Source organism: Acomys russatus, chromosome 5 (assembly GCF_903995435.1).
Source record: "Acomys russatus chromosome 5, mAcoRus1.1, whole genome shotgun sequence".
NCBI lineage: Eukaryota > Metazoa > Chordata > Mammalia > Rodentia > Muridae > Acomys > Acomys russatus.
Window position 1 is genome coordinate 52,108,221 of NC_067141.1, and position 27,803 is coordinate 52,136,023.

Genomic DNA, 27,803 nt, shown 5'->3' on the forward strand with positions numbered 1-27,803 from the left:
GGTCAAAATGAATGAAGTATTACTATTCACTCCCAGATTACTCAGTAAGGCAAAGGGCACTGGAGGAGTTAATAATGAAGACGAGCAAATTAAATCTAAGAACATATTATGGTTCCCACAGGCAACTATCTGGTCAGTTCAGGCTCTGTCTACAGCATTAGAAGTTAATCCATGGACCTTATGAGTAAGAGCACAGTAGGAACATAATTATCATCATAAAAGTAGGTGTTGAAACCAATACTCATTAACCACGTCCTCCTGTTAAAGAAACAATAACAAAGGAGTGCTGGGACACTGGGCAGTAGTGTTGTAAGGCTCATCTGAAATTCCTGACAGTGTCTCATTGCAAATGATCTCTTGTCTAAAGAAACGTTTGAAACAACAACACACAAAGGCGAAGGCACAGCTCATTCAAGGCCTATGTGAGTTCCTCCCACCCACCAGGCAGTTGCAGTCAGCAGAGACTGTATGGTAGGGCAGTTGTCCTGTAGGGACGCTGTGGGTCTGGCCATGAAACAAGCTTTGTAAATACTAATTAACACCACTTTTTCCTTAAAAGCATGCCATGGAGAGCCAAAACTGCATATTCTACTACGGTCTCCCTTACTCTGATAGCTGCATTGTGAATTATCAACAGTAATAACTTCAACTTCCAGAGTCTCAAGTCTGCAGTAAATATAAAGAAATTGTTGTTGTTGTCCTCGAAACACAACATGGCCCTTCCTAAATGTCTGAGTTCCAAGAACAAGCCTCCTACATTACAAGGAAAAAAGCATTCGCAGCGATTGTCAGGAAATATTCTTAATAGAGGAAAAGTGGCTCCTTCCAGAGGGAACCAGCTAAAAGCTTCAGAAACAGTGAGACAGTTCAGACATGAGTCAGTGACCACATCTTACACCCTACTGATACATTCAAATCACCTCCTACCCAGAAAATGTGTTTGGCATCTACTGCTCTCTGAATAGAGGTTTGATTAACCAACCAGCAAACATCTCTGAATGAGCGCCAACCCCCCGGGTGAGCCTGGAGATCCCCACCCAAGTGTGTTTCCACCAGGGGAAAGGAACAGCAGCACAGTACAGAAGCAAGCTCAACTCGGGACAGTACACAGCCACACCAGCCTTTCGGCAAGGAGGCACTTCTCTAAGCCTTTGTATAGGTTCCTCATCTCTGTTTCCTTGATTAATTATTAAGTCAAATGCCCCACAGTCAACACACGGGCAATAGTGGATGGAAAAACTCAGGACTTGATAATATTGACTCTTACAGGCCACATGACAGGATGTCAACCCACTAATGAGGGACAAGGAGCATAGCAATCACGAGGTACTATTAGAAATGCCTCACAAATACCTACTCATTTGAGCTCTCCCAGAACTTTGAGGGGTAAAAACCTTTGTCCCCATCGAACAGTTAAGAAATGGGCACAAAGAGGTTGAGTAACATGGCAAGTTCACGCACCCAGGCCTACAATTCATTGATGTGTTTCATTACATGTTCATTCTGCTGCCCTAATATATATATATATATGTCAGTTCCAACAGAAGAACACACTTCAAAAATGCTTTACCAACCCTAAAAAGGCATGTTAATTATCATTATCACAGCCAGTGAACCTTCCAGTACCAAATGACCTTCCTAGCAACTACCTCACTGTGTCACTAAAGGCAACCATTAACCTTCTATCCATCCATCTGCACTTCCGCTCCAGCCAAAGAAATGTTACCCTCAGGATCTAGAACTGAAGCACATGACCAGGACGATCTAATCAAAACAGACCACCGGCCCCAACCACTGAGACTAGCTCACACAGCCAGGACGATCAATCATTTCCTGACATGAACTTGGAGCTGCTGCAGGTCTCCACTGTGTAGGCAAGATGGAAACTCATAATATCCCTTAGATCCGCCACCAGGCCTCCTCCACGGAGATGTATCCTGGCCTCAGTTACCTGCACACTAAGTTAGTAGTCTGAATTGGATTTTCTGGCATCATCTTGATGCTTTCTTGTTGGCATACTTATAATCTATTTTAATTTGGTTTCTTATACCTCTACCTCCCTTCTCTACCCCTTACCATTGGATATAAGAGAAGGAATGTTAGTGGAAAGTGGGGGCTGGGTTCTCTTTGACGACTTCTGGCTAGTTAGGGTCATCAGGAAATCCAGCTGTCTAGCGAACCAGCCAACAGCAGCCTTCTTCCTTCTCCAACCATCTCCTCCTCAAAGCCTCTCTCTGGCCTCTGGCATTTATATCTTCTCCAAGTCCTCAGAATTCAACTAACTTTGATGGCAAAGACCATGCCTCTCTCTGAGCCACACAAGGCAATTATCAGCTATGGATAAACTAAGGCAGCCCTATATCCCACACTTGGGATTAAAACAAAAACACATTTACATAACATAACTAGGTTTTTAAAGAAACCAATACTTCCACTACACTTTCTTTTTAAAATTAATTAATTTATTTATTTGTTTGTTTATTTATTATGTATACAATGTTTTGCCTGCGTGTGTGTCTGCCTGCCAAAAGAGGGCACCAGATAGTTATAAACCATCATGTGGTTGCTGGGAATTGAACTTAGGACATCTGGAAGAACAGCCAGTTCTCTTAACCTCTAAGCCATCTCTCCAGCCCTCCACTACACTTCCAAACACGTATTTTGTTCCATTGAGCCACACTGACATGAACATCAAAACTTTCTCTGTTTTTGAAAATAAAATGTGAGAAAATAACAAAACACATTTCAACTAGATGGGCTTGAAATACCAACCATCCTAAAGGTAGCATTCTTGGCAAGATACCTCCATGCAGTTCAGAACAGGTCAGTTTTTCTAGTGCCACAGAACTAGTGATTTTGCCTAGAGGCATTTTCCCCCCAGGAAATGCCATTTTAGACTGGGCCAGTGGTGCAAACCTGTAATCCCAGTTACTCAGGATCCTGAGACAAGAGGACTGAAAGCTCAAAGCCAGCTGAGGCTATGTGGGGCAGGGCGGGGCGGGGCGGGTGTCGGGTATTCTAGCTACAGGGTTAAAGTTCACAGTTCTGCAGGGTCGAAAGCATGGCCCCTACATCTGCTCAGTTATGAAGTGTCCTTGTGCAGAACGGTGTCAACAATGGCAGAGCACTGGAGTGGTGAACAGCAGACACAGAAGAGAGAAGGAGAAAGGAACACTCATTTACTAGGAGGGAGCTGGTTTGGGTGGTGTTTGTTGTGTTTGGTTTTGAGACAGGATTTCTCTGTATTAACAGCCCTGCCCGGCCTTGAACTCACAGAGATCCACCTGCCTCTGCCTCCAGTACTGGATTAAAGGTGTGCCACCACACCTGACTCAGGAATCCTCATTCATTCCTAAGAAGCTAAACAGGGTCTCAGGAACCATGCTAATTTCCTCTGAGAGCAGCACCTCTCTACCTACCTAGTAAGACCCACCTCCTCTCCATAGCAGCATTTCACAAATCTCCAGGATGTGAACCTCTGGGAAACAAACTCCTAAAGTCAACCAACTGCACTCAATGTTGGCAACAGAATAAACCAGTATGTATTTTAACTCACACTCACCCCACTATTCACTGATAATCCTCCCTAGCTACTTCAGAAGACTTGAAATTTCAGAGGAAAGCATTGTAGCCCACCTATGCCCCTGTCTCCAAGCAGGGTAAAAAGCATTTCACTTGTGGTCCGGGGCTCCAGAGGCGATCCATGGGTAGCACTGCTGACAGCTTTATGCTTTTCCACTCCCTTGAATCACTGCACACACCGCTAAATAAATACAGCTACTGACAACATCCAAGAAAACACCCAGTCTCCCTTCCTAAAAGACCTCTAAGGCTGAAAGAAGGAAATATAGTCTGTGTGGTCTATGGTGGCTCCTTGACAGGGTAACAGCTGGTCTGAGGACAGTCATGGGGTGGTAAGTGGGCAGACAATGAAAGCCCAAGTGTCCACCCATAAAACACACAAACAAGCACTTACAAAAACCACTAACTAGGTCAAAAGGATATTTAAAACACATTTCTTAGAGAAATATCAAAGGCATTACTTTGTGTCCCTTGCAGTGATGTCTACAGACTCCTACTAAACATGAGCAATTATGTGTGACCTTGAGCAGGCAGGGATAAGCATACCAACGCAGACTGATTTGTTACTCTACATTCCACACTGGGTTTGTTATCTTGGTTTGTTATGATGACAGAGGTCTGCTTGGCTTGCTGTGGTCAGCATGCCAAAAGCTCCCCTCCCCCACTCCAGACCCAGCAGCCTTCACAGGGCCTGGAGTCACCGCGCATATACAGTCATGGTCTTACAGCTGTGAGACCTGGTGCGTCTCACAGGACACAGTCCTCTCACTGAGGGGATCACTGGATTGTGTAGAGTAAGTACCTGTCAGATTTACAAAACTGAGACAGTTGACGTATTAATTTTAACTTGAGAAACTGGCAGTTTTATTTCCATCCTATATTTTGTTACATCACAAAGAAAACACAAAGCCAGAATGGAGTCTGCAAACTCTCAAGTGCCTCTTCAGAATGTTCTCAGGGCGCTAACTTGATTATCGTCACTTTGAGCAGAAAACATGGCGGCACTTTAAATGAGTGAGCAAGCTTGACGAGCTTCTTACATGATGACCACAGAGATTATCCTAATGTGTCTTTGCTTTCATAACATAAAGCAGGAGCTGGCAACCATTTTGGAAAAAAAGCAGATAATAAACTTGTTCGTCTTTGGGAGCCATATGATCATTTGTAGCAACTACTGGGCCTGGTTTCTTTTGCAGCTGTTCAACTCTACTGTTACATAACACAATGTATAAGCAAGTCAGCATGACTGTATTTGAATAAAACTTTATTTAGAAAAGTGAGATTTGCCTAATAAAAACACCATTTCCCATGGAGAATCCTTTCTTACATTCTTCTAGCCCTTCAACAGCTTGCTACACTAAACCAGATCTCCTTGGTTGGGCATATATACTCAAATCTCCAGTGCCAATTATTGCCTGTTAAGTGCAGTAACAACCAGCTTGTTCTACAAACGCCTTTGAATTTACTTTCCTGAATCTATAGTACAACGAATTCATGTCCATAGCTGTGACCCCAGAACCACAACACGGGCTCTCAAGTGCAAGGCACATCTGACAGTGCTCTTCCCCTTACTTAATTCCCAATATCTGCACCTAACATGCTTCTAAGTATTTATTCACCGATGCCCTGTCTGGCAGAGGCTGAGCCTTCCTGGAGACACGGCAGAGTAGCTGGGGCAGAGGAGGACAGGGAGAACAGTGCCAGCAGAGAAGAGTGGAGAGTCAGTGCAGGGCTGCAGGGAGCACACAGAGCCCTCCCGATGCCTGCATCCTCCTTCACAGCATGGCTTCCTCACGAACAGCAGCAGCTGGGCATCCCACAGCTACTACACTATAGCCATGGTAAAGATGGACCTCACTCAGTCCTCAATCTGTGGAGGGTGGCCTGGCTGAGTAAACCCCTTAAAGTGATCGGCATCAGCTAGAATAAATAAATCCTGGTGTTTGCATACAGCGGAATACTCAATAGCAACGAAAATGGGCATTCTATAACTACACGCAACAATGGCTGATTGACAAAGACATATACAAATATAATCTGGGTTATATGTTATATACATACACAAAAACATACACACAATAAACAAAGGAAAAACTGATTTATGTTGCTACAAGTCAAGGGAGCAGCTAGTGTCTACTAGAAGGGACGAGGTGGAGATGGTAGTGTTTCTTAACCTGAGTGCTTGTCACACAGCTATGTTTGGGAGTGAAGGCCTTAAGCTGTGTAGTTATAATATATATATATAGTGATAAGAAGCCTGGAATTCAAACAGCCAATAGCTCCCCTGCAACAAATAATGGTTCCTGTAATCGGCCGTGACATGCAGTGACTTCCAACTACAATCACTATAAAACTGTGAAGTCCAACAAGTCTTTTATGCAAAGTTTCTATTCCATTAGTTGAGTCTCAGAGCTTGGAATCCTTTTTAGCCTCTCTGGTGTTGATTTTAACATCTGACCTCAATTTCACATGACTACTCATGATTTTTTCCAAGTTCTCCAACAGATATAGTTTGTGCTTTGAGGTTTTGTTTGTTTGTTTGTTTTTTGGTTGGTGTTTTTTTGTTTTTGTTTTTTCGTGGGGTTTTTTGTTGTTTTTTTTTTTAAAGTGGTGAAGAATTTTAATCAAAATATATTTAAATTTAAAATAGTTTTAAATAATAAAAAAAGAAAAGAATTTTTGATAAAATTCCTCATCATTAAATTAGAAGCTTTCTGCCTGTTGTTTTCTTTTTTAACGTATTTTATTAATTTATTCATATTACATCTCAATTGTTATCCCATCCCTTGTATCCTCCCATTCCTCCCTCCCTCCCATTTTCCCCTTACTCCCCTCCCCTATGACTGGGACTAAGGGGGACCTCCTTCCCCTGTATACGCTCATAGGGTATCAAGTCTCTTCTTCGTAGTTGTTTTTCTAGACAAGGTTTCTCTTGTAGTCCTGGCTGCCCTGGACTCCCTTTGTAGACCAGGCTGTCCTCGAACTCACAGAGATCTGCCTGCCTCTGTCTGCCAAGTGCTGGGATTAAAGGCAGCTTTTTGTTGTTGTTGTTGTTGTTGTTGTTGTTGTTGTTGTTGTTGTTTTAATTAACCAACCTTTGAGCACACAGATCACAGAGATAAGGGCACTTCTGAATGCTCATAAGGGCGGGAGTTGTTACCATCTCCCAACGAACCAAGCGGCAGCCACCATGAACAGGCAGTTTACAGGAAAAGAAAGGCAGGACGTCTCTCCTACAAAGGGCCAACACCACACTCTATGTGCACAAGGTTCTTATAGCCCAATTCACACTGCTTAGTGGCCCATTAACTAGATACAGTTAAACTTTTTATTTCTGTAAACTACAAAGGGAGAGAATTTCAGGTACACACTTAAGTGTTTGCTTAAGTGATCTGGTGCCACATAATTTATGAGTATTCTAAAATGACATTCATGGAAGAACGTTATCTTAGAAGCCCTAAAAATTTAGGAGAAAATGTCATGATATTTGCAACTTATTCCCACATCTTTCAACAAAAACAAAAACAAAATAACCAAAGTGTTTTTAAAGGGATAAACCTACCCAAACAGGAAAAAATTTTAGCAAGATGCTAACAACATTCAAACGTAGATGCTGGGCACACAGGAGCTCACTGTATCTTGTTCCAGCTGTTCAGCAGGATTGAGAATTTTTCATAGTAAAAAGCTGCAGATAAATTTTTACTCACCTTCCAAGTGCGTGGCTATCTTCTAAATAAAATCAAATGGCTAAGTCTGTCCACAGGCACCGTTCATGCTGCCTTCACCCTGCAAGTAGCAACAAGGAACGTGTTAGCAGCAAGGAATTCTACTAAGTTAATACAATTTCAGTCAGTAGATGTGCTTAATGTATGGTGAATCTCTAAAATAGTGCTATAACTTAAAAAAAATAGGGAGAAATATGAATATAAGAAAATGACTTCATTTTGACTGTGGGAAATTCCATCAGACCCATTCACTCTAGGAATCCTTGCAACAAAGCAATCTCACACTGAACTTCTTTTCCCTCTTCCCTCTGGCTTCATTTTAAGGTACATTTGACAAAAACTGCCTATAATTAGGGATTTAGATGACATTCTGCCATACATATACATTAAGAAATTATTGCTACAATCAGCTAATTAACATATCCATTACTTCACGTACATAATTATTTTCTCTTATTGTTTGTTTTGAGCCATGGGTGGCTATGTGGCCCAGGCCAGCTTTTAACTCCCAGCCTATATTCAGAGTGCTAGGATTAGAGGAACGGGGCTCCCATCCTCAGCTATCAGTGACTTTCTTATTTGTGGTCAGAACTCCAAGGAGAACTCTGCTCTCAGCAAATTCCCAACTCACAGCATATTGTTATTAATTATGGCATCGTGCTTCCAAATATTAGTGCCACGGTGACTTTCGTTTCCTCTGAAGCCATTTCATCCACAATGGCACAGCCTAAACATCCTGAACTCAGCCCAAGCTGAATTGACCTTGAATTTCTGAGACCGTATACATCAGGTATTGACTTACAATCAGCAACCACAGTGAAACTGCAAGACTTACTCAAATACTCTGAGACAAAGACACCCAGAACCAGCCCATCCTAAGTCCAAATATTACAAGGCAGCACTGTGGCTTGAGTCACACTCCTATGGCTAACACGTGCCTTCCGCTTTTGGAAGTACCTAGTCGTCTTATCTTCCCCACAGCTCCGAGTGCGTTTACTACCCTCTGGAGTCATCAGCTGAGTGTTGAAGAAGATGTTTAACAAAAATGCTCAACTAGAAAAGAACAGAAATCAAATTCCTACTTAACTTTTCCGACTCCAGACTCAGAGTTTGTCTCACTACACATGGTTTGCTCTGCCCTAAGTGATGATGTTCTTCCAAAAAGCAGCCTGGAGCCAAAAGGCTAAAGTCTCTCTCTCTCTCTCACCTGCGGAAGCGGGTATGTGCTACAACATGTTTCTATGAGAAAACATCCACAATCATGCTTAACAGCGCCATTAATCCTGTAATCATCTCAATTACTATAATTACCACTAATAATTATACTTCTCTTGTAGACACAATAACCTTCATGTATTTTTGGCATTTTGTACCCTTTTCTCAAAAGAGGACAGTTGGCTAACTGATGTAAGTAGTAAGCACCACACTGGAACTCTGGTCACTGTCGTCTTTGCCACTGAAGCCCTTGCTGGTGAGGACTCTGCTTTTCATAAAATGAAAACTACAATGCAATACAGCAGTGCAGACACAGCCCCACGGAACGAAGCCTAGAAGCTGAGGGAGGAGGGAAAACTTCCCGTGTGCTGCCAGGAAGAGCCTCTCTGTCTGGAAAGGGCCTCTCTGCAAAGCAAATGTCTGCACAAACAGAGGTTGAAGGCGTGATGTATAACTGGAGAGCAAAGGTCTGACGCGAGCTAGTGGTGTGCAGCCCTTGCCTCTCCACCAGTTAGCTTAAGAAGTAGGAGACAATTCTTCACCTGCAGCTTAGACTGCCTCCTAGAGGTGTTTGTAATCCCAAAGGAGATGGTAATTCTCATAAACTGGGGCACTTGGGCCCCCAGGAATACCCTCTAAGCAGTCGCTCTACAGCCACATAAAACTAAGGGGAAAATACAGACTATATTTTACTGTAGATCTTAACTCAAAAATTTTGGTGGGAGGAGGTGAAGCAAATAAATTAATAACTTGAAAGTTGTTAATATTAAAACAAGAAGAAGAATGCAGCTGGTACACGAATTAAGAAAAAAATGCTGACTTCCCTTGGGCATTTCCAGCTTTGCTCCCATTTGTGGGGGATGGGAAGAGAAGTATAGGCTACTCCATTCTCATGACAGACAGCAACAGAGGAGGCAGGGGCATGCCAGGGAATGCAGCCTCACACTGACCCTTGTTCTGAAGACAACTCTTCAAATTCAGGAGTCCCAGACTTTTGCCTGATATAGAGGCAGACAAAATGCAATCTGGAAACCTGTAATGCCATGTCTACATGACTTAGCCTGACAGGTATCAGTGAGGTCCAATTCTCCTCTTCCCCATCATCATCATCATCATCATCATCATCATCATCATCATTGTCGTCGTCGTCATCATCATCATCATCATCCTTCTTCCCACCCACTGGCCCACCACAGGCACAAGCTCCCCATCATCACCATCATCATCATCATCATCATCATCATCATCCTTCCCACCCACTGGCCCACCACAGGCACAAGCTCCCCATCATCACCATCATCATCATCATCATCATCATCATCATCATCATCATCATCATCCTTCCCACCCACTGGCCCACCACAGGCACAGGCACAGGCTCCCCACGTAGGCTCATGCCATGCAGGAGCTGCGTTTCATACTGCTGACATTTTCCATCCTATACTGACTGGTAAGGCATACTGGCAGTAGTTTTCATTTGAAGGGATAATTGTATGGTTACTATACAAAAATAAACTTATCTCCATGCCTTTGGTGGCACATTCCTTTAATTCCAGCACAGGAGAGGCAGAGGTAGGTGGATCTCTAAGTTCAAAGCCAGCCTGGTCTACAAAGTAAGTTCCAGAACAGCCATGGGCTACATAGAGAAACCCTGTTTTGAAAAATCCAAAATAAATAAATGTATCAATTTAGTTATTAGTCTGAAATATGTCTTTAAAAAGCCAGCCTCCAAAATGGCAGCCAGTAATCCCTGCCCCCCAGCATTCCTGCACTGGTGTAGTTCATCCCATCCACACTGAGCAAGGCTGCTATGGGTGAATACTACAACAATGGGGGAATGCCAAAAAGATGCTTCAATGGCTACATGAAGACACTGCATCTCATACCTAAAAGGGCAGGACATATAACTCAGATAAAGACCTGAGTTCAAATCCCCAGATTCCATGTAATAAAGCCAGATACAGCAAGTGTGTCTGCAATCCCAGGAATCCTATGCAAAACAGGTGATGCAGAAAGGAGAGCCTCTTGGAAGTTCACATGCCAAAAACTAACCTGGAATGCACAGCGGTAAACAACAAAAAGACCCTCTAGAAGGAGAGAACTCATGTGGCTTATCCTCTGATCCCACATGTATATTTACACATATGCACACACACACACAAACATACAAACACAAACACACACCAACAAAAAGAAGCTCTCAAAACCAGTGAGAAGGGGGCTGGAGAGATAAGATAGCTCAGAGGTTAAGAGCATTGTCTGCTCTTCCAAAAGTCCTGAGTTCAATTCCCAGCAACCACACGGTGGCTGACAACCATCTACCATGTGATCTGATGCCCTCTCCTGGTGTGCAGGTGTACATGCAAAGAGAGCACTCAAATACATAAAAAAAAAAAAAAAAAAGAAGAAGAAGAAATAAATCTGAGGGAAAAAAAAAAAAAAAACGATAAAATGAGGCCTCCATCAACCAAGCACATGTGCCATCACAGACGCAGATCTCGCAGCACCAGGTGCTCCTCACTTCAACTCCTGAGACCCCACATCAAGACCATCCAGCTAACCTGCTTCCGAGCTCCTGACCCAAAGGAGCTATGAGATCATGCTTATGGTTTAGTGTGAGAGCTCTGAGAGCTGCCGTGCAATGACCACCACTATGGTAGAGCACATCTGATTTGAGCTTTTGTTTCGGAGGCCCTGTGTGCACTTGCTGACTGCTCATTCTTCAACACCTCCCCCCATCAACCCCAGAGATGCCCTACTAGACTGAGTTTGGAATCGATCATTTGTTTTTAACTCTTTTTGGTTTCACCATGTTTCTCAATATGCCATTGTGTTTTTGCCTAAGTTAAGCCTAATGCAAAGGAAACCTTAATGTGCATATTCTCCTCAGACATCTTCTTGCTTTAAGATTTGATTCTGAGATTCATCCTTGTTGACTCTTGAGACTGCAGTTCATTCATTTTTTTTTTCCAACATTGCACATTTTTCATTGTGTGAGGAGACCCACAATTCCCTGCTCTATTCTACTGCTGAGGATCCTGGGAGTTTTCAATTTTCAGCTCCCATGACTAATGCTGCCCTTATATTCTGGCCCATGTCCCTTGGTACACACAGCACATTTCTGCAGGCTCTACCTAGGGAAAGATGGCAAGGCTAGGCGACTGCGCAAGTTTACTCCGCTAACTAAAACCAAATTGTTTTCCACAGTGTTTGTGTACAGCGGACTCTAGCAGCCTTTCCAGTCTCACTCTAAGTAAGAGGCACGCTTGTTTTGCTAATTACAGGGAAAGCTTTCAGCCAACAAAAGGGAAAGCTTTTCCTCATGACAGCATCACTGCTGCAAATAAACAGTACTCCAAGGCAGTGACCCAGGCAGATGGAGCCAATTAGTCACAGGGCACTGTACAGACTTCAGAATAATGACTGAGCTCACCAAGCCACTTCTAGACCTAGGACAGATGCAGAGGCTGTTTTCTTCCTGATATAGTCACAGTGTGGTCGTGCCTTATTGCTCTCATGGTAAAGGGGGGCGGCGGGTGTGGAGGAGTGATGAACTTGCTCACACAAGCCAAATTCAAAACTAAAGCAGAGGAGCCAGTCATCTCTATGGAACGGCTCTTCTAGCCACGAACGGGCTTTGTGCCTTTATATTTTCACCTGAGAGGTGAAACTAGTACATATTGCAACTCAGTTTTTCTTTTGGTACTTCTATTTAAAAAATTAAATATTTTCAATTTTAAAAAATGTCCTTTGCAGAGTTAGTTAATCCAGTTTCTTAGGTGGAATGGGTAACCTTGTAAAAACAAGATCACAAATGACTGACTCTCTTGGTACTAAATACAAGTAGTAACAAATTCTCTCCCCAGGTGATGGTAGTATACACCTTTAATACCAGCACTCAGGAGGCAGAGGCAGGTAGATCTCTGAGTTTAAGGCCAGACTGGTCCATAGAGCTAGTTCCAGGACATCCTAGGCTACACAAAGAAACCTTGTCTCAAAACAAACAAACCAAAGACAAGGAAGAAATACAGTACTAAAATGTTACCTAATGGGATTATGTGAACTCAATCTCGCAGTAATTTGTACTTGTCTCTTTAAAACCATTTATCTTGGAGCTAGAGACACCACTTGGCAGCTCTTCCAGATAACCCAGGTTCAATTCCCAGCACCCATATGGAAGTTTACAACTGTCTGTAACTCCATTTCCAGGGCCGAAATGCCCTCTTCCGGCCTCCACAGGCACACAAGTGGTACACAAACATAAATGAAGGCAAAACAGACACAAAATAATACTTTTTCATCATTTATCTTTATGAGGTAGGAGTCACTGTACCTATTTTATAAGTGGCGAACACTGAGATAGAGAAAGCAAAGTAGTCGTACACAATACACTTGCCAAGCTGAAGGATCGGGGTTTGAACCCGAGAAGTTTATGCCACAGTGTGAGCTCGCTTGTTCCTTCCTTTGTTTGTTTTGAGATAGAATTGTTAACTGTATCCCAGGCTGGTCTCAAATTCAGGCTCCTCCCATATCAGCCTCCCACAGTGCTTGCTGGGTTATAGGCATAGGCTTTCCACTGGGTCTTGAATCCACACTCCTTACTCCTGTGAGGGTCGACAGAGCACCTGCCAAACCCTAAGCACCTACTTGTGCTGAGCGCATCTCAGAGATGGACTACATTGTTTCTAGGTTTTCCCACAGGGGTAGGAGGAACATTCCCATTTTGTCCTTAAAGAAATGTTAAGCTCTAAGATCCTAAGAAAGTTGTCCAGAATAATATAGGCTGTAAAATAAAATGGTGAGGACACCATTTGACACTCACCCACAAGGTTAAAGTCAGTCTATGATCTCTCCACGGTGGACCCTCAAGAGCAGCGGTCCTCAACCACCTAATGCTGCGACCCTCTAATACAGCTCCTCATGTTGTGGTGACCTCCTGCATGTGGCCAGGCTGGACCCCCAACCATACAATTATTTTCATTGCTACTGTATAACTGTAATTTTTTTCTACTGTTATGAATGTGAATACCTGATATGCAGTATATCTGATATGTGACCCTGGTGAAGGAAAGAGGGCTGTTCGACCCCCCCAAAGGGGTTGTGAGCCACAGGTTGAGAACCACTGCTTAGATGCTAAGATCTATCATCTGAGTTCAGGGCTTGGTAGGATTGAACTTCAGACCACAAGAACAGTCCCTACAAGAACTGTGGGAAAAACACACAGAATCGTATTAAGATGCCTGGTCTTCCTGGCAAACAGAAGAGGCGGAAGATGGTATGGACAGGCAATGTCTTCTAGCACATAAGATCTCCATCTGCAAAATGGGGATGTTTGATTTCAAAGGGTTACTGTAGGGCTTAATGAGATTAACAGAAAATGCACCTGACGTGGAGCAGGCATCATACAGATCTGTTTAATAGTGAAAAGTGAAGAGAAAAGATTCGATGACTACTTAGCAGAAAAAGGAGGGTAGGATTTTAGACATATTGTTTCTACCTACAAGATGTCGTTCCTCACGATGAAAGACCTGATAAAATTTTAACAGCCATGTATTTTGTGGTTTTGGTTTTTTGTTTTGTTTTTGTTTTTTTGTTTTTTGTTTTTTACTAATATCAAAACTTCCTAGTTCTGGAGCTGGAAAGATGTCTAAGCATTTGCTGCTCTTAATTGGAAGAAGAAGAGGAATTAGGTTCCCAGGACCTACATGGGGGATTCCCAAATGGCTGGGAACTCCAGCCCCAGATCTGAATGCTCCTCTGGCCTCTGTGGCAGCTGCATACACACAGACACATACAGACATAGAGACGGACACACATAAATCATAATAAACTTGAACAAAAATGGCTTCCACACTCTATACAGAATAGTCTTGCCAACTAGACCAACCTTTTGGTACATTAGTAAGCATTAGACATTTTTACACAAACACTGGAGCTGAAAGGACTCAAAGTAAAACATTTGGCTCATTTTAACTTTTCTAGATCAGAAAAATCTTAATCACTCATTTAAAATAGTAGCATTTTTTTCACCATATTTTGTTGTCTGAAAAATCATCCTAAATTATCTAGGCAATGAAAGACCAATCTTGATTAAACAACCGTTATGGTAAATGACAAAATGCACTCTGACAACACTGTATAAACCACCATTCAAGAAGATGAGGCTCCTAACAGCACCCCTGTGCTGTACCTAAGAGATATTTCAAAACAAAAACAAAACAAAAAACAAACAAACAAACAAAAAAACAGGTATTTCACATATGAAACATGAACTTTGGAACACAGGGTCCATGTTAGGGCCCAGGAGTCTCACCGGTAACTGATCCTGTCTGCACGTCGAGAAAGAATGACAGAGCAGCAGCTATGTGCGTTGCAAACCTGGAGTGATCCAGCCATTCCTGACCCATGGACGCTGGCCTAAGAAAGCCCAAGCCATGCATCTGCTCTGGTTTGTGACACAGAGGGAAGCAAATGCCTGCCAAGGGGCCACTTTTCAGCAGATAATGAGAAAGAATAGAAACCACCTCAGAACGGTACAAGCTGTGTGGAGGGGGCAGAGGTGGCCGCTGCTCACATATGCCTGTACTCTTCCATTAGAGAACACACTTTTATTTGTCTCTTCTGAGAGATAAATAACACAGATCTCTACTTCACAGATAAGGAAGCTGACTCTGATAGGTTAAAAATGACTCATCCAAAGTCACAAACTAGTATATAGGTAATGTAACTGCTCAGAGCATATTGTAGATATGCGGACATCTCATAACCAACCATGGTCTCCTTGGTTCATAAAAACTGAAGCCTTTACTAATGCCCTAAGGGTTTTGTAAGAACGAAATAAGATTACACACACACACATAGACACACACATATATGTAAACACACACATATGTAAACACACACACATATATGTCTATTTTCCTCCCACCCCCTTCTCTCTCCTCATTCCTTGACCTTTTGAATAAGCTGTGGCAGGTTGGCAACAATGTTAATATAAAAATTATGGTGTAATAACCACCTGAAAGAACAGTACAATAATGACAGTGACAGCAAAAAACTATGAGCAGAAGATATATGAACAACAAATGTTCACTACCATTAGGGAAATGCAAATCAAGACCACAATGATTTACCAAGACACAACAATCAGAACGGCTATTACTTTCCTCACTCCTATAATCAAAAAGCTAGTAAGCAGCAAATGTAAAAGAAGAAAGATTCACACTTTGAGGGTTCCTCCTGGGCAACCAAACCCCCTGAACAAGCAACAACCACCAACACCCTCCTATTGGGCTCTAGCATTTACACCCTCTGAATAATTCCCAGAATTCCAAATGCCACACAATCTCAGAAACTATCTGCAGCTGACGAAACCACACCTCTGCTAGAGCAGGAGGCAAATTATAGTCAGCTGCTGCGGACAGTCCAAAGCAGCCCCACACCTATACCTGGGATTAAAACAAAAACACATTTTTATAATATTTCTGGTTTGTTTTTTTTTTTTTTTTAAGAAACCAAAATTCCAGAATTCTCACTACACTTAAAGCTACTTGTTCACATCTCTATGGGCCAGGAAGCAGAGATAAGACCGGAAGCAGGGCTAGACAAGAAAGCTCAGCCCCTCCCTACAGCCCTAGACTAGGCCCCACTTCCACAGCAGCACTGCCCATCAGCTGGGGACCAAGTCTTCAACCACAAGAACCTGGCTGCGTACATTGTATGTCTGCACAGTAACATTCTGTTCTGGCCCCATGGGCTCAGAGCCATACCATAATGCAAAATGCATTTAAGTCCAACTTCAAAGGTCCCTCTTGTCTTTTTTAATTCATCCATTCATTTAATGTGCAGAAGTGGTTTTTGCTTGCAGGTCTGTCTGTGTTCCATGTGCATGCCTAGTGCCCAAGAAGGCCAGTCAGATCCCCTGGAAATGGGATCACGGACTTTTGTGAGCTATCATGTTGATGCCAAGGTTCAAGTCTGGGTGCCCTGCAAGAGCAGCTGGTGCTTCAACTGCTGAACCACCTCTCCAGCCCGTCCCTAGAGTGCTATCAGTCTCAGCACTGTTCAAAGTCCAAAGTCTGTTCTGAGACTTAGAATAATTCCTCAGCGCTGAGGCCCTTGGGGCAGCCACTTCTAACAGGCTCCTCTAAAGGCTCTGTCCTTCAAGACAGTAGCTTTACAAAACCATCTATCTGCACCACAGCACCCTGGAACTCTGGAGAAGTGAGTTAAGGTACCTTCCTCAAGTACCTTTCCTATGGTCACAAATGCCAAGTCCAGGGTCCTCCTTATTGGCACTAATCTCTTTAAACAATTACAGCCACATTGTCGGCACAGCATCCTATCTTCCACGTTAGTGAGGTTCATGTCACTCTCCCTCCCAGACTGTACATTTGTCCTGTTTCTCTTCTGTCTCCTGCTCTCTCTCACTGTAAATCTCAGTGAGGGCAGTGTGTGTGCAATCACACACCGTGGTCTGACCCTCATGCTCTCTTCAGGTTTCCTCTGCCATACAACAGCCCATTGCTTTTTACTTCCATTTCGCTCAAGTTTCCAGGACACAGACAGAAATGCAGCTAGATTCTTTGTCAAAAGAAACACAGTCAGTTCCTGCTAACAGTCCCTTTAGTCTTGAGTACGGTGGGCCCAGCGAGCTCTGCTCACGGAACCCTTTAGGCCTCTCTGGCCCACAGCCACAAGCCTCCAACACCTCCTTCATACCAATCCCAAAAACCGGACCACAAGGTCAGGTTTATCACAGCAATATCCTGGCTTCCGTGTGCTTCCATCAAGATGAGAATCTGTACCTTTTATAATGTCCTTCATAATAAACTAGCAAATGTAAGTGTTTCCCTGAGTTAGTTAGCTAATGAGTAACAATTTAGAGGGAAGGAGGGCTAGCTACCCCTGATTTAGAGCTCATTGGTTAAAAACACAGGTCAAACAACCTGAAATGGGGGCCGGTCTTGAGGAGGCTGAGCCCCAAAGCTGTGGAAGCTAGGCCATCTTCAGGAGCTATTACTGGAACGTTGGAGAACTGCCTGGCACGCATCTGGTGCCAGAGGACATGCATTGCACATGGTAGTGTGCAGGCGACTCTGCTGGCAGCCCTGGGGGCCCTGGCATCATCGTGTATTATCACCTGCCACAGCCAGGGGTGCTTGGTGTCTGTATGATAAAAGGACCTCTGCCATCCTAGCATGCTCTCTGTTCCTGCGTGTCTCTGTTCTCTCTGCTCCCACTGTTTCTCTCTGCATGTCGTAGGTGCCCGTTTTCCCTCCCTCCCTGCCCCCTCATCTGACCCCCTGGCTCACTCCTGTCTCTACCCCTTCTCCAGGCCCACCTCTCCTTCCCCCAATAACCTTCCTTACACCAGATCTGTTGTGTAGCACGTAATTCCTTGGGGGTACATGCTGACATGGACTTACCATGGTATCCCCTTGCTGCATCATGACAGATCATAACAACATTTGTATGTAAGAGTAGTGGGTCAAAAAGGCTGGCCAATGATGTCTCACACCTTTAATCCAGTACTTGGGAGACCAAGGCAGGCAGATCTCTTGAGTTTAAGGCCAGCCTGATTTGCAGAGTAAGTTCCAAGACAGCCAGCCAAGGCTACACAGAGACAGAGAAACACACACACACACACACACACACACACACACACACACACACCTGTTTATAAAACATCGGGATTAAAATCTAGATATCTTCTCTGGCCATGTGACTTAGGGCAGCCTTTTTCAACCTCCCCTAGAAGGGCAGGGCTGGAGAACTTTCAGATGGCATAATATGGCCTAGGGCAGTGGTTCTCAACCTGTGGGTAATGACCCCTTTAGGGTCAAATGACCTTTTCACTGGGGTCTCCTAAGACCATTGGAAAACATAGATATTTACATCACAATTCATATCAGTAGCAAAAAAATAATTTCATGGTTGGGGTGGAGGGGTCACCACACCATGAAGGGTGGAGGCATTAGGAGGGTTGAGAACCACTGGCCTAGAAGTTTGTGGAGGCTTCAATATATTAAGCACAGCTGGTTAAAGCACTTAGCACTGGTAATCAACTCTACCTTTGGCCCCTCTAGGGTGGTTTGAATGCCCACGGACTCAGCTGCTTGGAGACCTGGTCCCCACCTGATGGCACTGTTTGGGTAGGTTTAGGAGAGGTGGCCTTGCTAGAGGAAGTACGTCACTTGGGGTAGGCCTTGAGGTTTCAAAGCCATTCACTGCTCCCAGTTCACACCCTCTAACTCCTGCTTGAGACTTCAGATGCGAGCTCTCAGCTTCTGCCCCAGCTGCTGCCTTGATGGTGATGGATTTACTCCTCTGGAATTGTAAGTTCAGAGAAACTCTTCCTTCTGTACATTACCTGATTCCTAATGTTTCATCCCACCAGAAGAGTAACTAAGATGCCTTCTCATCTTACCTTGCTGACCCTGAAGACCAGCTCCCTTCCTCAATCACCTAGGGACCCCAGACACCAGACACTCCCTTCACTGAAAATGCTAAGCCGTTCAGGGAGCTGTGTGCCAGAAAGGATAAGTGCAACGCTCATACTTCTTATTGCATCACAATATGATGGTCAGTTTCCCAAACATGTTTTTCAATTAATATGTCAACCAGCCATTAATTAGGACCTAGTGATGTTACCGGCATATGTAAGAAAGGCCCTGTTCTCTGGCCAGTAGAGCCAGCATCTTCTCTTCATACTCCCCTGGGCAAAGAATGCAGGCAGCTCTCATCCACAAAGTTCTTATATTACAAATCCTCTTCCAACTGCTCAGCTCTGTTTCAGCTGTCCCGTCAGCCCTGGAACCCGGCCCACTTCTTTTCTTCAAATATCATCCCAATGGTGACTTCAGACAACCAGGCAAGCAAATAGTCTATGGCTCTAGAGATACGCCAAGAATGACCCGTTTCTATAGATTTCCTTGTTTTCCTGTCTCAAGGCAGGATCACGTGTAGGCCAGGCAGGCCTCGAGCTCACTATGTACTATGAACTTCCTGCCTTCACCTCCAGGTGCTGAGACTACAGGTGTGACCAGCACAGGCCGCCTGTAACAGCTACCTCTGAATTCATCTTTCTTACTTGTATCATGGCACTAAAATGCATTCCTTGAGGGCAGTTCTTATTAGGGGGCATTAGGGTCACTGTCTGAACCAGGATGTTGCTGTTCAACAGCTGTCTGAATCGGGGTTACATCTAGGGAAGGAGAGGAAAAGGCTGCAGGAACTGTTTTCACAGTGACTACTTTGAGCCTGACACTCACTATCCTAAGCACTAGAGAGCAGTGACCAGACAGCAAGTTCTCTGGATCAGTTGCTTCTCTATTGTGATGAAACAGCATGACCAAAGCAACTTAAACAAAAGAGTATTTAATTGGACTTATGGTTCCAGAGGGTTGGAGTCCATGATGTGGAGTGAAGGCATGGTAGCACGAACAGCTGAGAACTCACATCTCAAACCTTTAAGCCAAAGGCAGAGAGCTCACAGGAAATGGTGAGTCCTTTGAAATATCAAAGCCCACCCCCAGTGCCACACCTCCTCTAACAAGACCACACCTCCTCGGACAAAGCCACACCTCTTAATCCTTCCCAAACTGTTCCACCAACTAGTGACCAAGTATTGAAACATACAAGCCTATGGGTGCTATTCTCATTCAAACCACCAGTCTCTGAGCTTACATTCTTGTGAGAATGTATTATATATAACACATATGCACAAACACGCGCGCGCGCGCGCACACACACACACACACACACACACACACACACACACTATAAGCACTTTATATGTATAAAGTATATAAAGTAAAAACATTCAAATATTCATATCTGATGTTTGCTAAATGCAATTTTGCCCTATTTTTCTCAACATTTAATATATTTTAAAGATGAAAAATGTTTTTTGGTGAGAAAAAATTAAATGTTAAGCCTCTGCTCTCTGGGGGAATGTAGCTTGCCAAGCCAACTCATTTCCAAGAATTCTAGGTAGAGAAAGTTGTACTGTAATCTATTTTTTTTTTTTAACATAATGCTCCACAGCTGAAAAAGCAATCAGAAGGAAGTGGGATGGGAATAGAAAAAAACAAGTTCAGCCAACAGAGTTCAGCTGAATAACAAGAAGAGGTCCTCGAGGGCTAGGGAGACTGTGCAGGGTCGACAACTTGTTCTACTCTTACATATGACCTGATCCCACCTCTCAATACCCATGTCAGGCAGCTCACAACTGCCTGTAACTCTAGCTCCAGGGTATCAGACACCTCTGGCTTCAATTGCACCAGCACTCACACGTACATACCAACACACAAACAATCACATATGTATGCATAATTAAAAATAAATGTTTTATAAAAGAAGAAGATATTCTCAGTGGAGGGAAACAGCCCCCATCTCTAACCCCTCATCTTCTGGAACAGTAATGAAAGGAAATAACAAGAAATGTTAAGTGCATTCTCGGATACTTGTGCCTCAGGAGAATTCAACATGCACAGCGCACTGGGGGGTCTGCAGATATGGTTCCCTGACAACTAATGTAGGTCAGCATCATTATCCCTCTACAGACCAGTGTTCAAAACCTCAAGCCGTTTGCTCGTCATCGCAGACGCAAACGCTGCTCAGCATCACTGCTGTGACTGACAGGGCTGCCATCCAACTCCATCTCTTCAACGCCAATGCCTTGCTTTTGCTTTCATTACCCGTAACACATCCCTGCCCCTGGCTGACATTTCTGTATCTAATTCCTCATCTACTTCTGAGCTCTACAAACGACTCAAGCTCAACGAGAAAGAAAATCCCTAGTGGGCAGCTCTGTGAATTGAAAACAAAAATTCAAGAAATTTGTCTTGAGATATACAATAAAAAGGATGGCACTTCCAGATGTTAACGAGGGGCAATAAAAACAAGACTGACAGCTTACGAGTGCTGCGATTGCAGCTAAGTGGTAGAAGGAATGCCTGGCGTCCACAAAACCCCGGGTTCGATCCCCAGCACCACAAACAAAGAAGGGGCGCAGAGGGACCATGTAGAGGTAAAGAACTGAAGACGCGAGAGACGTCGCAGTTGTGAAAGAAGTGCTGTTCTTTGGATTTGCTTGTTTTCTCTTACCTAGAGATGGCACCCGGGCCTTGCATGTGATAGACAAGGGCTCCATAATTCCTTTTTAAAAATCTGATGCCCATAATATTTAAAAGAACCGTAAAGGTATGATTAGCAACAAAATGTGAGAAAATTGAAAATAAGAGTTCTCTTTCATTTTGTCTTGCTTCTGTGAATTTCATAAAGTCTCACTGGGGTAGCCCAGGAAGACCTCAAACTCATGTGAGTCTCCTGTCCCAGCCTCCCAAGTTCCGGAACTACAAGTGTGTGCAATCATACCCAAATGAAGCACTTTTTTGTTTTTTGTGGTGCTGGCAATCAAACTGATGGCCCTGTGTACGCTAGGTAAATCTCTACCACTTAACTAGATGTTTAATAACAACAACAACCAAAAAATTCCTTAAGTAACTCTTTAGTGCTATTTATTTGTGAGCACTCATTACTGTGAAAGTTCAAAATGTGTCTTCCTCATGTAAAGAAAGAAGCAAGACATGGGTAAGCATATTGAAATCTTATTATTTACCAAATTTTTTAAATATTGAGGCCAGGGACTGGAGCAATGGCTCAGCGGTTAAGAGCACTGACTGCTTTTCCAGAGGTCCCAAGTTCAATTCCCGGCAACCACATGGTGGTTCACAGCCATCTACAATGTGATCTAATGTGTACTATATACATAATAAATAAATAAATCTTTTTTTAAATTAAGGCTAGCATAAAGCTTGAAATAGATGCTACTGTTTATCCCAGTTAGAGCTGCATTAACTATTCTGGAAGAAAATATAGAACAAGAAAAGGGTAGAAATTGGATTTAATGTTCACATCAATATTTCTGACCTGCAGAGTTTATTCCCAAAATAGAGGCTTTGGCACAAAACAAAAAGCTCTGGGCTTCTCTCATGCTTCCTCTCCCACAGAGTCTTAGCTTAAAAGCTCAGCTGTGCTAGCTACACGTCCTAGACTGCAAGCACATTTTCTACCCAAAACCACATTATCAGGGCAGGGGACCCAGCCAACCTGCACGGAGAGCCTCAGGACAGTCAGAGGCCCTGACTCAAATGACAGCATGGACTGCTCTTAGGAAACAATCCCCAAGGCTGTCTTCTGACCTCCGCGCATGCACACACACAAAACACGTTACCAAAGTCCTCACTGCCAGGCAGCCAGTGGCTCTCAACCTGTGGGCAGCAACCCCTTTGGGATCGAACGACCCTCTCACAAGTAGCAAGATTACAGTTATAAAGTAGCAATGAAAATACTTTTACTACTGGAAGTCACCACATGAACAGTATTAAAGTGTCACAGAATTAAGAAGGTTGAGAACCACTGAGTTAGGCTTTCATGTTCCCGCCACTGCCACCCAAAAGAAAGGAACCCCCTCCCGCCCCCGCCCCCCGCCGTGAGCGTGTGTGTGTGTGTGTGTGTGTGTGTGTGTGTGTATGTGTGTGTGTGTGTGCTGCTGCGTGCCACATGCCACATTCCAGCCTGCTGCCTGCTTATTCCAGGGCTGAGGACTGAATGGTAGGAAGTACTTAAAGGGGCAGCTCATACAGAGGCACCAGAAGCAGGGTTATAACACAGGAGATAGCACAGTCAGAGCACACCCCCAAAGGGGGAAGGAAAGGGAAGGATTCCCTTCTCATGAAAGTCAAGGACGGGTAGGACAAGGCACTGGGTGTGTAGAATCAGAAGTAGGTCAAGGACGTAGCCTAACACGCATGAGGCCCTGACATCCATTCCCAGCACCAAAATGAATTAATTAATTAGTTAATTAATTAGAGTCTAGGAGACGGTTCAGCAGGTGAAAGCATTTCCCGTCAACCTCAGCACCTGGGTTGGAACGCCAGAGCCTACATGGTAGAAGGAAAACAACTCCCGCAAGCTGTCTTATGATGTCTGCATGTACACGTGCCCACGCAAAATAAATACTGAACACACGTGCACACATACCATTTGGCATGAAAATAGACCTTTACTATAAAAACACTATCCGTAATGCTATCATTAAACAGGAGTGTCTCAGAACACCCATGCGCCTTTAGAAAATAAAAACAGAAAAAAAAAAAATCAAGAAAATGTAGGCAACATAAACAAATACACTTGACTGACTGACATATTTTTACGATGGCAGATAGCCACATTTGATATCAGGCCTATAAAAGTACAAAGTACCACACTTTTCTTTGCCCCACAAAATAGGAAGTTAATCTCAATTCCCGCTAAGTCCACAAAAAATTATCTACAACCACACAAAGGCAGACCATAGCCAAACCACTAGTCCTCCCCTGGGGAAGAAGGAGAGGGATTAGCTGCTCTAGGGTCTCCACCCAGCCTCTCTTACTACACAGATTTGGAGTAAAATACAAGTCAAAATCAAGATGCTTGCTGTCCAAATACACTATGTAGCCCAGAGCCTCAGCCCAGCCAGAACCCACTATCCTCCTCAGCAGAAAGCTCAGTGCCGCTGCCCCAACACCAGCTAGCAGACACACTGCAGGGCCTATCTGCAGCTCACACGGGTCTGCTGGGAGCTTCATCACCTGAGACTGGACTGAGGAAGCAACGCTGTTGCCAGATTTCTCCTCTTGAGGTTCTGACAGGCAAAAGATAAGAAAACACCAGGCTGATTTCCAAGAATGCTGACTGGCCTGGCTCAAAGCTGCTGCCAAGTGCACTGCGGAGCAGTCCACAGAGTGGAAAGCTGCGTCCCACCTCCGGCAGCTCCAAGGCCATCAACTAACACCATTCAACGTGCCTGGCTAGTCTCAGGCCTGTAACCAAATTGGGTAAAGTGACTGATCACTAAGAAAATGCTCAGCAGTAAGAGCACTGGCTGCTCTTCCATAGGACCCAAGTTCAAATCCCAACCCCCACATGGCAGCTCACAACTGTCTGTAACTCCGGTTCCAGAGGATCTGGCACCCTCACACAGGCATGCTGGCAGAACACTCACACACATAAAAATATCAGAACAAGGAGGAGGAGGAAGAGGAGACCTATCTTCTCTTAAGGTCTACTGAAAGACTGAATCAAACCAACATTTATATAGCTGTGTTTACAATGTTCATAGCACATTGATCCACGTTCATTTAAATGTGGTATACAGACGTTATGAAATACTCCTTAGCCTTGGAAAGGGGAGATCTGAATACATGCTATAATAGAATTAACTGTGAAAACATTCTGCTAAGTAAAACAAGTTGGACATAAAGGGGAATACTGTATAATCCATGAAATAGTCAAATTCAGAGACACAGAGAGTAAAATAGCTGCCACAGGCTATGGAGAAGGAAAAATGGAGACCACTTACTGAGTGTAGACTTTCAGGTGATATAAAGATCTGTAGATGGACAATGGTGATGGCTGTACAATAGGATGAATGCATGTAATTCCCGAATTAACTAAGTAAGTTTTATGCCTGTGTATTTTACTTCAGTTTTTGAAACTACAAGATATTTGTATTCTTCAAAGGAAAAATATTGAAAAAAATTTCAGTCACATCTTAGAATTGTATTTTGAGACTACGTAAACATGTACTCTTTTATTATGCTTTGATTTTGAGACAGGGTCTGGCAGCGTAGCCCAGGCTGCCCTCAAACTTGTCTTCCATCTCATACTTGGCCAATACAATCTTCAGTCTTAGTCTGGGAAGCAAAGAGCAAAAACGCTCTCTCCAAATGTTAGCAGTGACTGCACTAATGAAGGCCCCTGCATCAGCAGGCCACAGGCACTGTGACCAAGGCCCAGCACAGACCTAGGCACAGGTATGGTGACATCCTTTCCAGCGTTGGTAGGCATTCCCGACATATCCAGCCAACAACCAAACCAGCTTCAAGCAGAAAGACTCTATGCATTTGCACACGATGTTCAAAATCGGTGTGGCTGGTTAATGGGTATCTTAAGTTTGGTTGAATGCAGGAGAGCTATAGCACTGTGCAGCATGCATGACCCCTGACCATCCCAAAAAGCTTGCTCAGAAGCAACACCTGCATGTAGGAAACGCAGCCAAACTGTGGACGCACGTGAGAGCACCGTTCCCCGAGTGCTACCCCTGAGAGGAGTCTCTGTCATCCTTCTTAGGGTGGATGCTGGAGTGAGCTGCAGGCTGTGAGAGCCGAGATGCAGATGGGGAGTCAGGAAGCAGTTCTGTTTTTATTGAGATCTATTATCATGGGCAATGTCATGGTTCAGAGCCAAGGCTGGAGGACACTGCTCCCCTCCTAACTGGCTATGGGAAGCAGCAAGTGCTTGCAAAAAACATCAAGGGAAAACCAACAACAAGAAGAAAATCACATTGAGGACCACAATCTCACTTCTGTGTCTGAAATTATCCAGATACTTCTCCTGCAGCTGCCCACCAGTAGGGGTTGAGGGGCTACTAAAATAAAACACTATCCTCCCCACCTAGAAGTTTCCAAGAGGGAGCAAAGTAGCTTAACAAAACTTCAGTGGCTTGGAAACAAATTAACACTCCCAATGTAGGATATCGGCGGAGCTACCCAAAACAACAGCTCAAGATCAATCAGACAAAAGCTTTGCTCTCCTGCCACCCCCAGTTCAAATTCAACCTTCACCCAGTGTCACACGCCCCATACATGGATCATATCTGCTATGAAGCTAAGATACTACTACCCTATAAACCAAACTCTAGTAGATCTGAGCCCTAAAAACTGTGAAAATTCATATAAAGTTTCAGGGTTTTAACACCATGTGTTCCAGTGCACCAGAGCATAGCTTTGCCCATATTAATCCTCTGGGCACTCTTAGGCCATACTGGCCTAACATGTTCTCTTGGTGCACACCCAATATTTATAGTGGAAAAAAGAGGGCTATGTGTGCACCAAAATGCGGCCGGTGTCATTCATGACAGGGTGCAACTACGAAGCTTATTATGTTCTGTAAATGAAGATGGGAAATGAAAGGGGTCAAGGAAAGGAGAAAAAAAAAGTGAAGCGAGCTAAGATTCAGTCACTAAGGACCTGCCCTTGGACCTTAATACAAGCTCTCTGGCTCCAGGGTCAATATTCACAAGGACTTGGGTATCAGTCCAGCGCTAAGACAGAGACACCTGCACTCAGAGCCTGGCCGGGGCTAGAAGAACAGAGAGCAACAGGAGAGCACTCATCTATAACACAAGTAACACTTCAGCTGCTTCCAAGTCGCCAGAACGGACATCTAAGCCATGTAAACAGACACCCCAGAAACGGGGACACAGACCCTGAAAACACTGACCAGGGAACTATTCTTGCTGCTCGGCCATGAGCAGTCCCAGGAGGTCGGCATGGCCAAGTCGGTGGGGCCTGACTCCCCGTAGACTGAAGCTAAGTGAAGCGCTTGCTTCATCACCGGCTGATGCTTACAGCCAGCCAGCCAATGTGGGGTCAACACCCTGTCACAACAACTGGCCTTCAGGCACCTTCATGGTGAAGTCAGTGGGTGCTCTACTATGCCCCTAGAAGCATACACTTAGATACACCCAAAAAGGGCACAGCTCATTGTGCCTTCCAGGAGTTAGTTCAGCCACAGACCTGGGTGCTGCCAAGACCCTCTAATAAATGGTGACTACACTTTTACACCTTGCAAAGTCCTGAATGTTCTGATGGTCTGGTTTCTGTTCTTAACAATCGATGGCGAATCAGTCAGGTTGACGGCCCCATGGAGACTTGGATTACTGCCCATCCCCTAGCTGGTAACTTTGTAGGGCCTTCCAAAGCAGCCCAGGTGTCTCTACGCACTAAAGCAAAAGTCACATTTCAGACCTTGTGAATCACTGGCAAAGCTGTTCCCAGGCTGCTGCTGTTCCCTGAATAAGGAGTCCCCTCTTGACCTCTTTGCTTCTTCAGCTATCACCGATTGTCATTGACCTAAAAAACTCCACGTGGCCTAGGCTCTGTTTTGTCCACACCTATACGATTCATACTAGTTAAAACTGAAGTTTTACCGGGTGGCTTGCTCTGCATGCACTGGAGACTGCAAGGGGAAAAAGAGAACTGACAATAGAGACAAGCAATGGTAAAATAACGAGGAAGGAGTAGTATGGTCAGAGAGTAGGGTGCAGAGAAACAGGGCCATCCTGTCCAAGAGCATCGTACCTCTCCCTAAGTGTCTCTGGACACCTCCCCTGAGAGCACATCTTCCTCTAACACGGAATCTTGACATCAGTCTGTTGCTACTTCCCCCAGT

General features: G+C 44.1%; 1 long non-coding RNA gene across 2 annotated transcripts in view; it reads right to left on the reverse strand.

Moving 5' to 3' along the window:
- Positions 1-27,803, reverse strand: part of LOC127189488 (uncharacterized) — a 167,677-nt gene that overhangs the window by 129,123 nt on the left and 10,751 nt on the right. For both annotated transcript variants that reach the window (XR_007830656.1, XR_007830655.1), the window contains exon 2: positions 7,290-7,368. This is a non-coding gene — a long non-coding RNA (uncharacterized LOC127189488). The remainder of the gene's footprint in view (positions 1-7,289; positions 7,369-27,803) is intronic.